Source organism: Triticum urartu, chromosome 7 (assembly GCF_003073215.2).
Source record: "Triticum urartu cultivar G1812 chromosome 7, Tu2.1, whole genome shotgun sequence".
Taxonomy (NCBI): Eukaryota; Viridiplantae; Streptophyta; class Magnoliopsida; order Poales; family Poaceae; genus Triticum; species Triticum urartu.
Window position 1 is genome coordinate 659698014 of NC_053028.1, and position 11679 is coordinate 659709692.

An 11679-nucleotide genomic window follows, 5' to 3' on the forward strand; every position below is an offset into this window, starting at 1 on the left:
TCTATCACACCCGATCATCACGTGGTGCTTCGAAACGACGAACTTTAGCAACGGTGCACAGTTAGGGGAGAACACATTCTTGAAATTTTAGTGAGGGATCATCTTATTTACTACCGTCGTTCTAAGTAAACAAGATGTATAAACATGATAAACATCACATGCAATCAAATAATAGTGACATGATATGGCCAATATCATATAGCTCCTTTGATCTCCATCTTGGGGCTCCATGATCATCTTGTCACCGGCATGACACCATGATCTCCATCATCATGATCTCCATCATCATGTCTCCATGAAGTTGTCACGTCAACTATTACTCCTGCTGGTTGTCATACTCATCGACATGCAAGTCGTGATTCCAATTACAAGAACATGATCAATCTCATACATCACATATATCATTCATCACATCCTTTTGGCCATATCACATCACATAGCATACCCTGCAAAAACAAGTTAGACGTCCTCTAATTGTTGTTTGCATGTTTTACGTGGCTGCTATGGGTTTCTAGCAAGAACGTTTCTTACCTATGCAAAAACCACAACGTGATATGCCAATTGCTATTTACCCTTCATAAGGACCCTTTTCATCGAATCCGATCCGACTAAAGTGGGAGAGACAGACACCCGCTAGCCACCTTATGCAACTAGTGCATGTCAGTCGGTGGAACCTATCTCACGTAAGAGTACGTGTAAGGTCGGTCCGGGCCGGTTCATCCCACGATGCCGCCGAATCAGGATAAGACTAGTAACGGCAAGCATATTGAACAAAATCAACGCCCACAACTACTTTGTGTTCTACTCATGCATAGAAACTACGCATAGACCTAGCTCATGATGCCACTGTTTGGGAACGTAGCAGAAATTCAAAATTTTCCTACGTGTCACCAAGAACAATCTATGGAGAGACTAGCAACGAGGGGAAGGAGAGTGCATCTACATACCCTGGTAGATCTCTAAGCGGAAGCGTTCAACAGAACGGGGTTGATGGAGTCGTACTCGTCGTGATCCAAATCACCGATGATCCTAGTGCCGAACGGACGGCACCTCGGCGTTCAACACACGTACAGCTCGGTGACGTCTCCCATGCATTGATCCAGCAAGGAGAGAGGGAGAGGTTGAGGAAGACTCCATCCAGCAGCAGCACAACGGCATGGTGGTGATGGAGGAGCGTGGAAATCCTGCAGGGCTTCGCCAAGCACCATGGGAGAGGAGGAGAAAGAGAGGGAGGGCTGCACCAATAGGCAGAGATCAGATCACGTGTTATGGGCAGCTCCAGGCCTCACTATATATATGGGAGAGGGAGGAGGGTGCGCCCCCTCTAGGGTTCCCACCCCTAGAGGGGCGGCAGCCCTAGATGGGCATTGGGGTGGCGTCCAAGGGAGGATTCCCTCCCCCCCCCAAGGCACCTAGGAGGTGCCTTCCCCTCCTAGGACTCTTCCTTTTAGGGTTTCCCCACACTAGGCGCATGGGCCCTAGGGGAAAGTGGCGCCCCAGCCCACTTTGGGCTGGATGCCTTCCCACCTCAGCCCATGGGACCCTCCGGGATAGGTGGCCCCACCCGGTGGACCCCCGGGACCCTTCCGGTGGTCCCGGTACAATACCGATGACCCCGAAACTTGTCCCGATGGCCAAAACAGGACTTCCCATATATAAATCTTTACCTCCAGACCATTCCGGAACTCCTCGTGACGTCCGGGATCTCATCCGGGACTCTGAACAACATTCAGTAACCACATACAAACTTCCTTTACAACCCTAGCGTCATCGAACCTTAAGTGTGTAGACCCTACGGGTTCGGGAGACATGCAGACATGACCGAGACGTTCTCCGGTCAATAACCAACAGCGGGATCTGGGTACCCATGTTGGCTCCCACATGTTCCACGATGATCTCATCGGATGAACCACGATGTCAAGGACTTAATCAATCCCGTATACAATTCCCTTTGTCTAGCGGTATTGTACTTGCCCGAGATTCGATCGTCGGTATCCCGATACCTTGTTCAATCTCGTTACCGGCAAGTCTCTTTACTCGTTCCGTAACACATCATCCCGTGATCAAATCCTTGATCACATTGTGCACATTATGATGATGTCCTACCGAGTGGGCCCAGAGATACCTCTCCATTTTACACGGAGTGACAAATCCCAGTCTCGATTCGTGCCAACCCAACAGACACTTTCGGAGATACCTGTAGTGTACCTTTATAGCCACCCAGTTACGTTGTGACGTTTGGCACACCCAAAGAACTCCTACGGTATCCGGGAGTTGCACAATCACATGGTCTAAGGAAATGATACTTGACATTAGAAAAGCTTTAGCGAACGAACTACACGATCTTTGTGCTAGGCTTAGGATTGGGTCTTGTCCATCACATCATTCTCCTAATGATGTGATCCCGTTATCAATGACATCCAATGTCCATGGTCAGGAAACCGTAACCATCTATTGATCAACGAGCTAGTCAACTAGAGGCTTACTAGGGACATGGTGTTGTCTATGTATCCACACATGTATCTGAGTTTCCTATCAATACAATTCTAGCATGGATAATAAACGATTATCATGAACAAGGAAATATAATAATAACTAATTTATTATTGCCTCTAGGGCATATTTCCAACAGTGTCATGTAGTCGACGTTCATATAACACCCTAGAGGAGAGACAACATACATCTCTTCAAAATATCGAACGAATACCAAATTCACATGACTACTAATAGCAAGACTTCTCCCATGTCCTCAGGAGCAAATGTAACTACTCACAAAGCATAAACATGTTCATAATCAGAGGGGTATTAATATGCATATAGGATCTGAACATATGATCTTCCACCAATTAAACCAACTAGCATCAACTACAAGGAGTAATTAACAGTACTAGCAACCTACTAGCACCAACCCCGGAGTTGGAGACAAGAATTGGATGCAAGATATGAACTAGGGTTTTGAGAGGAGATGGTGTTGATGAAGATGTTGATGGAGATTGCCCTCTCCTGATAAGAGGAGCGTTGGTTATGACGATGGCAACGATTTCCCCCTCCGGGAGAGAAGTTTCCCCAGCAGAACAGCTCCGCCAGAGCCCTAGATTGGTTCCGCCAAGGTTCCGCCTCATGGCGGCAGAGTTTCGTCCAAGAATATGGCTTGTTATTTTTTTCCCCATCGAAAGACTTCATATAGCAGAAGATGGTCACCAGAGGGCCACCAGGGGGCCCATGAGGTAGGGGGGCGCCCCACCCTCGTGGGCAGGGTGTGGCCCCCTGGTGAAGTTCTTGCTCTCAGTATTTTTTATATATTTGGAAAACGTCTTCCGTGGAGTTTCAGGACTTTTGGAGTTGTGCAGAATAGGTCTCTAATATTTGCTCCCTTTCCAGCCCAAACTCCCAACTGCCGGCATTCTCCCTCTTTATGTAAACCTTGTAAAATAAGAGAGAATAGCCATAAGTATTGTGACATAATGTGTAATAACAGCCCATAATGCAATAAATATCGAAATAAAAGCATGATGCAAAATGGACGTATCAGTTAACCATAAAAGTGGCACTTTTTCCCAATTCAAGACAAGATTAGTTTCTTCACATCTCTACAAAACTCGATCAAGGTTGCTCAAGCAATCATCAAAATAAGATCCATAGACGGAGAAATCGTCCATGAAAACCTCAGAAATCTTTTCACAAAAGTCAGAGAATATAGCCATCATGCATCTTTGAAAGGTAGCAGGTGCATTACATAAACCAAAACGCATATGTCTATCAGCAAAAGTACCAAAAGGGCAAGTAAAAGTAGTCTTTGATTGATCCTTGGCTGACACAGGTATTTGAGAGAAACCAGAATAACCATCTAGAAAGCACAAATGTGTATATTTGGATAATCTTTCTAGCATTTGATCGATAAAAGGTAAGGGGTAATGATCCTTTTTATTTAATTTGCGGAAATCAATTACCATCCTATAACCTATAATAATTCTTTGAGGAATCAATTCATCTTTATTATTAGGAACGACAGTAATACCTCCCTTCTTAGGGACACAATGGACAGGACTTACCCACTGACTATCAGCAACGGGATAGATTATACCTGCCTCCGGGAGCTTTAGTATTTCCTTTCTTACCACTTCTTTCATTTTAGGATTCAGCCGTGTTGATGATCGCGAACTGGTTTAGCATCTTATTCCAAATTTATTTTATGTTGACATAGAGTGGGACTAAAGCCCTTAAGATCATCAACAGTATACCCACTAGCAGCACGGTGCATCTTCAGAGTTTTCAATAATCTCTCTTCCTCATGCTCTGAAAGGTTAGCACTAATAATAATAGGATATATCTTTTTCTCATCAAGATAAACATATTTAAGAGTATCAGGCAACGGTTTAAGCTCAAACACGGGATCACCCTTGGGTGGAGGAGGATCCCCTAGGATTTCAACAGGAAAATTGTGTTTTAGAATAGGTTCCTGTTTAAACAATACTTCATCTATTTCCCTTCTTTCATTCATAAACATATCATTTTCATGGTCTAGCAAATATTGTTCTAAAGGATCACTAGGAGGTACGACAACAGAAGCAAGACCAATAATTTCATCCTTACTAGGTAATTCTTCTTCACGGTGTTGTCTACTAAATTTAGAGAAATTAAATTCATGAGACATATCATCTAAACCGATAGTAACAACATCCTTTATGCAATCTATCTTATCATTAACAGTGTTTAAGAAGGGTCTACCAAATATAATGGGACATAAGCTATCTTGTGGGGAACCAAGAACAAGAAAATCAGCAGAATATTTAGTTTCCCCACACAAGACTTCAACATCTCTAACAATTCCCATTGGTGAAATAGTATCTCTATTGGAAAGTTTAATTGTGACATCAATATCTTCTAACTCAATAGGTGCAATATCATGCATAATTTCTCTATATAGTTCAATAGGTATTGCAATAGCACTGGCACCCATATCACATAAGCCATGATAACAATGATCTCCTATTTTAACAGAAATAACAGGCATGCCTACCACAGGTCTAGGTTTATCTTTAGCACAAGGTTAAGCAATTCTAGCAGTTTCATCACAGAAATAAATAACATGCCCATCAATATTATCAGCCAAAACATCTATAACAATAGCAATATTAGGTTCAACTTTAAATTGCTCAGGAGGTGTATATGTTCTAACATTGCTTTTACGAACCACAGTTGAAGCTTTAGCATGATCCTTTATCCTAACAGGGAAAGGTGGTTTCTCAACATAAGAAGTAGGAACAATAGGATCATTATAAGTGATAGTCTTTTCTTCAACTTTAATAGGTGCAGCCACTTTTACTTCTATGGGAGGATGATATTTAAACCACTTATCCTTGGGGAGATCAACATAAGTAGCAAAAGATTCACAGAAAGAAGCAACTATCTCAGAGGCAAGTCCATATATAGTGCTAAATTTAAGGAAAACATCGGTATCCATAAAAGATTTAACACAATCAAACTTAGATGTCATACCTGACTCCTTACCTTCGTCGAGGTCCCAATCTTTAGAGTTGCGTTTAATTTTTTCCAATAAATCCCATTTGAATTCAACATTCTTCATCATAAAAGAGCCAGCACAAGAAGTATCGAGCATGGTGCGATTGTTATCAGAAAGTCGAGCATATAAATTTTGAATAATCATTTCTCTTGAGAGCTCATGATTGGGGCATGAATATAACATTGATTTAAGCCTCCCCCAAGCTTGAGCGGTGCTTTCTCCTTCGCGAGGCCAAAAATTATATATATAATTGCGATCATGATGAACAAGATGCATAGGATAAAACTTCTGATGAAATTCCAATTTCAATCGTTTGTAGTTCCATGACCCCGTATCATCACATAGCCTATACCATGTCAATGCATATTCCTTCAAAGATAAAGGGAATACCTTCTTCTTAACAATATCTCCGGGTACACCTGCAAGCTTAAACAATCCACAAACTTCATCAACATATATTAGGTGCTCATCAGGATGCATTGTTCCATCTCCAACAAAAGGATTAGCTAGCAGTTTTTCTATCCTACCCGAAGGAATTTCAAAGCAGACATTTTCATTTTCATTTTTAGTAGGTTCAGTAGGTTGACGAGCAACTCTTTGCTCTACTGTTCGGGGTGAAGATAGCCCAAACAAGCCCCTCAGAGGATTACTTTCCATAGTAACAAGTGACAGTAAATTTCAGCACACTATCTAAATATTCCTTACAAAATTCCACCTACCAAAGGCGCTTCACTCCCCGGCAACGGCGCCAGAAAAGAGTCTTGATGACCCACAAGTATAGGGGATCTATCATAGTCCTTTCGATAAGTAAGAGTGTCGAACCCAACAAGGAGAAGGAAATGATAAGCGGTTTCCAGCAAGGTATTTTCTGCAAGTAGTGAAATAAGTGGTAACAGATAGTTATGTGATAGGATAATTTGTAACGAGCAACAAGTAACAAAAGTAAATAAAGTGCAGCAAGGTGGCCCAATCCTTTTTGTAGGAAAGGACAAGCCTGGACAAACTCTTATATAGAGAAAAGCGCTCCCGAGGACACATGGGAATATCGTCAAGCTAGTTTTCATCACGATCATATGATTCGCATTCTGTACTTTGATAATTTGGAATGTGGGTGCTCCGGTTCTTGGGTACTGTCCTTACTTGGACAAGCATCCCAATTATGATTAACCTCTATTGCAAGCATCCCCAACTACAACAAAAGTATTAAGGTAAACCTGACCATAGCATGAAACATATGGATCCAAATCAGCCCCTTACGAAGCAACGCATAAACTAGGGTTTAAGCTTCTGTCACTCTAGCAACCCATCCTCTACTTACTACTTCCCAATGCCTTCCTCTAGGCCCAAATAATGGTGAAGTGTCATGTAGTCGACGTTCACATAACACCACTAGAGGAGAGACAACAGACATCTCATCAAAATATCGAACGAATACGAAATTCACATGATTACTAATAGCAAGACTTCTCCCATGTCCTCAGGAACAAACGTAACTACTCACAAAGCATATTCATGTTCATAATCAGAGGGGTATTAATATGCATATAGGATCTCAACATATGATCTTCGACCAAATAAACCAACTAGCATCAATTACAAGGAGTAATTAACACTACTAGCAACCCACAGGTACCAATCCCAGACATGGAGACAAGAATTGGATACAAGAGATGAACTAGGGTTTTGAGAGGAGATGGTGCTGGTGAAGATGTTGATGGAGATTGCCCTCTCCCGATGAGAGGAGCGTTGGTGATGATGATGGCGATGATTTCCCCCTCTCGGAGGGAAGTTTCCCCGGCAGAACAGCTCTGCCAGAGCCCTAGATTGGTTCCGCCAAGGTTCTCCCTCGTGCCGGCGGAGTTTTGTCCGAGAAGATCACTTATGATTTTTTCCTCATCGAAAGACTTCATATAGCAGAAGATGGTCATCGGAGGACCACCAGGGGGGCCACGAGGTAGGGTGCGTGCCCAGGGGGGTAGGGCGCGCCCCGCACACTCATGGGCAGGGTGTGGCCCCCTTGGTGAACTTCTTGCGCTGGGTATTTTTTATATATTCTGAAAACGTCTTCTGTGAAGTTTCAGGACTTTTGGAGCTGTGCAGAATAGGTCTCTAATATTTGCTCCTTTCCAGCCCAGAATCCCAGCTGCCGGCATTATCCCTCTTTATGTAAACCTTGTAAAATAAGAGAGAATAGGCATAAGTATCGTTAAATAATGTGTAATAACAACCCATAATGTAATAAATATCGATATAAAAGCATGATGCAAAATGGACGTATCAATGGGCGACACGCAGAATGCGGAGGTGCCATAATAAGCAAAGGCGCCGATGCCCCATGACCAAAGGGTTCCTTCCCGGAGGTGTCCAACTTATGGCAGCGGGAGTGGTTTTACATCACAGCTCCCCGAAGTACTAAGTGGGCAGCCGCCCCCGCCTTCCGTTCAGGCCCCCCGCCACAACTGACGTCATGGGTCAACAAGGGGCTGGACTGGCGGCCATTTAATGACGTGCCGACATTGCAAAGTCGCATCCGAGATCTCCTTAGGAGGGATGTCAGTCTCATCAAGGTACTGCAAGTTATGCTAGTTCGCCGGGTCCTGCCATGCTAACGTCGATCTCTCCGTATTTGGGAGTTCAACCCGGAAGGACCGTGAACTATTCAGCAATTCTTCGGCATGATGCTCGAAGGGATGTATGGATTGTTCTTCGGATCATGAATAAAGTGTCCAGACACCACCGAGGATGCGGGTCTAAACTGCAATCGTCCAAATACCCATGTAAGTAATTCTGCGGTCGAACACGTCATCTTGTCATTTGTCATAGTATCATTCCGAAAAAATTGCTCTTGGACAGGACTGGACATGAAAGGCGAAGATGATCAGGTGTTCGGCCCCCCTTCCCGAAGGCTCACTGGATCCTGTACTAGCCCGGATGCTTGAGCATGCACTTTATCAAGTGCCATCAGGGGATGATAAAGGGAGGGATAAAGAAGCCAAAATTGGGCCTCACTCATTACTCATCCAAACCGGGGGAATTAGTGTCTCCGTGAAGGAGGATAATCGGGGAGAAGAATCTAGAATCCCCTCTCTCCAAGGAAGGAAAAGGACCGCCCCTGAAGACTTGGAAACGAAGGTTTCCAAACGAGGGAAGAAACCTTCGCCAGGGGGCCCTGCCCCGGAGGGCGTCCTTACCGCGCAATGCCCGCAAGGGGCCGGGGCAGCCCTCCACCAAGTTGTAAGTGAATCAAGAGTACTTTTGGTAAATATACCCTGCTTTATCTCCGAGGACAATAACCAAGACATATATCTTTCAGTCCGGCTCGTAGCCCTTCTCAACAGAGTTCGTCTTCGGGGGATCTTCTTCCGGAGATGATGGAGAGCGAAACGCCTCCCCCTGGCTCCCCGCCTCCTGGGCGGATGACCCTGAGGTGTCATCACGGAGGATTTCTCCTGATCTGCTGAGGCCAGAAGGTAACCCTTCGGCCACCCGAAGTCCGTAGTATTCGGCTTCTAAGGAGAGCAACAGAAAGAGTCTGGGATTGTCCGGTGCACAACCGGACGTGCTGAGGGGTCTTTTGGAGCAAGTGGCTATCTAGAGGAGCATCGTACTTTAATGGGTACAGTGGTTGAGAGGATCTCATCCGCCAAAAGTGGGTTGCATGAAGCTTTTACGAGCCTGCTAAGAGGCTTTGAGGTACGCAAAGTTATATTAAAAAAATTGAAGGTACCACACACGCTAGGTGTGCTCTATACATACAGTAGCCCCTGAGACTCTGGTTGCTGTCCAGAGGTGGCAAACAGAGGATCATAGTACCAGGTAATGATCGCATTGCTTTCATGTGCAGGCGGCTGACGGTCCGGTGGCTGGCCGGACTGCTGAGTTTGCTGGACTTAGCTGGCAACTTGACGCGGTAGATGCTATCATCGCGCTTGTGAACAAGCGGCTTAACGAGGCACATGGTATGTATTTTTGAGTGGTCAACAAATATTAAGAGGAGCATGATGCTAGTATCTATATTATGCTGTGACTGTAGATGGAGCTACCGTCATGGAGACCCTTCGGGCGGAACTTGCCCAAGCCAAGGAACAAGCCAGGAGGAGTGATGTGGCCGCCCTAAAAGCGGCCGAAGAGTTAAGAGCCGAACGGGCTGCTCATCGCCAGAGCCAAGATAAAATAGCCAAGATGGCTGTTGAGCTGAAGGAGGCCGCCGACCGGTATGAGCTTCTTGAAAAGGAAAGCCAAGCGAAAGCTGCAGACCTGGAGAAAACCATGGTAGCGGCCAAGGAGACCCACTCTAATATAAGAGCGGCGAAGGAGGAGCTTCATCAAGCTGGAAATATCACGGCTGGGAAGCCCTTTTTGGTGCGGACGAAGTTCGGAGATCCGAAGTATGCCCCTCTGGATCAATTATGGAGTGCTGCAGACGCGTATTCAGACCTGGCAATGAGTGTTGTTGATGCGACTGAGTTTTTCAAAGATCAAAAAGATCACGAAGTGGAAAAGTTGCTCTGGTCGCAGTTCAGTGCTCCAACACGTCCGCTGCTGTTAAATGAGCAAATGGTCGAGTGGGATGAGCTCCATAGGTTGTCCGGGCTTGCCATGAGGTCTGTCATGGATCATCTTTGGCCGGAAAGACCAAGGCCGAATAGTTATTTTGGTTTAGTGCAATGATTCCTTGGTGTTGTGCCGCATATCGACACTGTAAAGAGGTCCGCGTGCATAGAGTGTGCGTGGATTGCTCTTGCCCGTGTTAAGACATACTGGGCAGAGATGGATGCCACAGCTATTGCAACCCGGGGTCCGGTCGTAGAGCAGGGCTTGGCCGAGCACTATTTTGTAGAAGTCCTAGAAGGCGCTTGTTTAGTAGAGGCTCAGTGCTCGAAGAGTATCATGTTCGAGTGACATGTATCCCAATTCTAAAAAAAAAGCTATTTGGATTATAAAGGTTGTGTTTATACTTTTGCCTGAAAGTATTGTGATGCCTCCTGTACGGCTGTTTTTTGTGTGTATATAACCTAAAAGTTTGCAGTCGTCGGCTTCAGCCCCCACGCATATAATGCGGGGGTGTTCGGAAAAGTGCGTATTCACACTTCATCCAACGTCTTGGTCCATTAAGGAGGTGATAGCATGGAGAACAAGGCAATCGGACTATATTGCTTTAACACTTTCACTTAGCCATAGGAGTTTGACAGTGGGGCTACTATATAGCCTCTGGTACTTCTTCGCTTATCCGAATACGGTGCGCGTACGTACATGACCAGGAAACCAGTCCTTCGTTAATGCGGAGGAATCACGAAGATTCCGCTGAGTCCTGGAGTGGTTGACCAGTCTCGCGCTTTATTATGACAGTCAGTTTTCGGCTTTCTCTACTGAGGTGCTCATCCAGATGAACCAGGGCACAATCACAGTAGTTCTCCCGGTGCCACCTTAGCCGATAGAGCGGAACGTAAGGTAGCAAAACACGGGAGCCGGGCAAACCCAACTATTGACCAAAGACATGATTCGGAGATGATGCATATAAGGGCAAACTCGCGACACCGAACACTCCCTAAGGTATTCGGTCTTTAAATGTATACTGGGCTGAATAACACCCTCGATAATAAGCCCTGAATTTCCAGGTATCCTGAGGGTATGAAGCAACAAGAGACAGTAAAAACGGTTTAAACAGGGTCTTAATCTAAAAAGAAACCTTTGAACGGGGCCCTGCTGCACGTCTGCGCCTGTGTCTCCGTTGTGCCGTATCCTGGAAGGGTATAGCATGATGATCATCTGTAAGAGAGAAAAGCCCAGGTGAAAGTTTTCGTGAAAAAATTGGTATTCTTAACAAACCATGAAAATTCGATCTAAATAAGATCAAGCGGAACTGTAGTCCTTTTTACATATGGGAAGCCCCTAGCACCACCTATGGGGGTATATCCATCGACCCAGTCTTAGGTTTATTTTGAGCTGTTACAGCTAGTTGTGCGCCGGACTCGTCTAGCCGTGTCCTCGGTCTTGACGACCGATCATTTATTCTTGTTGGAGAGAGCATTCAGTGTTTGGCTGCTAAAGCCGCCACACGTTCTTCCAAACGTAAGGAACGTTCTGAGTTTCCGCTAACTATGATGATGCCACGTGGACCGGGAATCTTAAGCTTAAGATAAGCGTAATGCGGT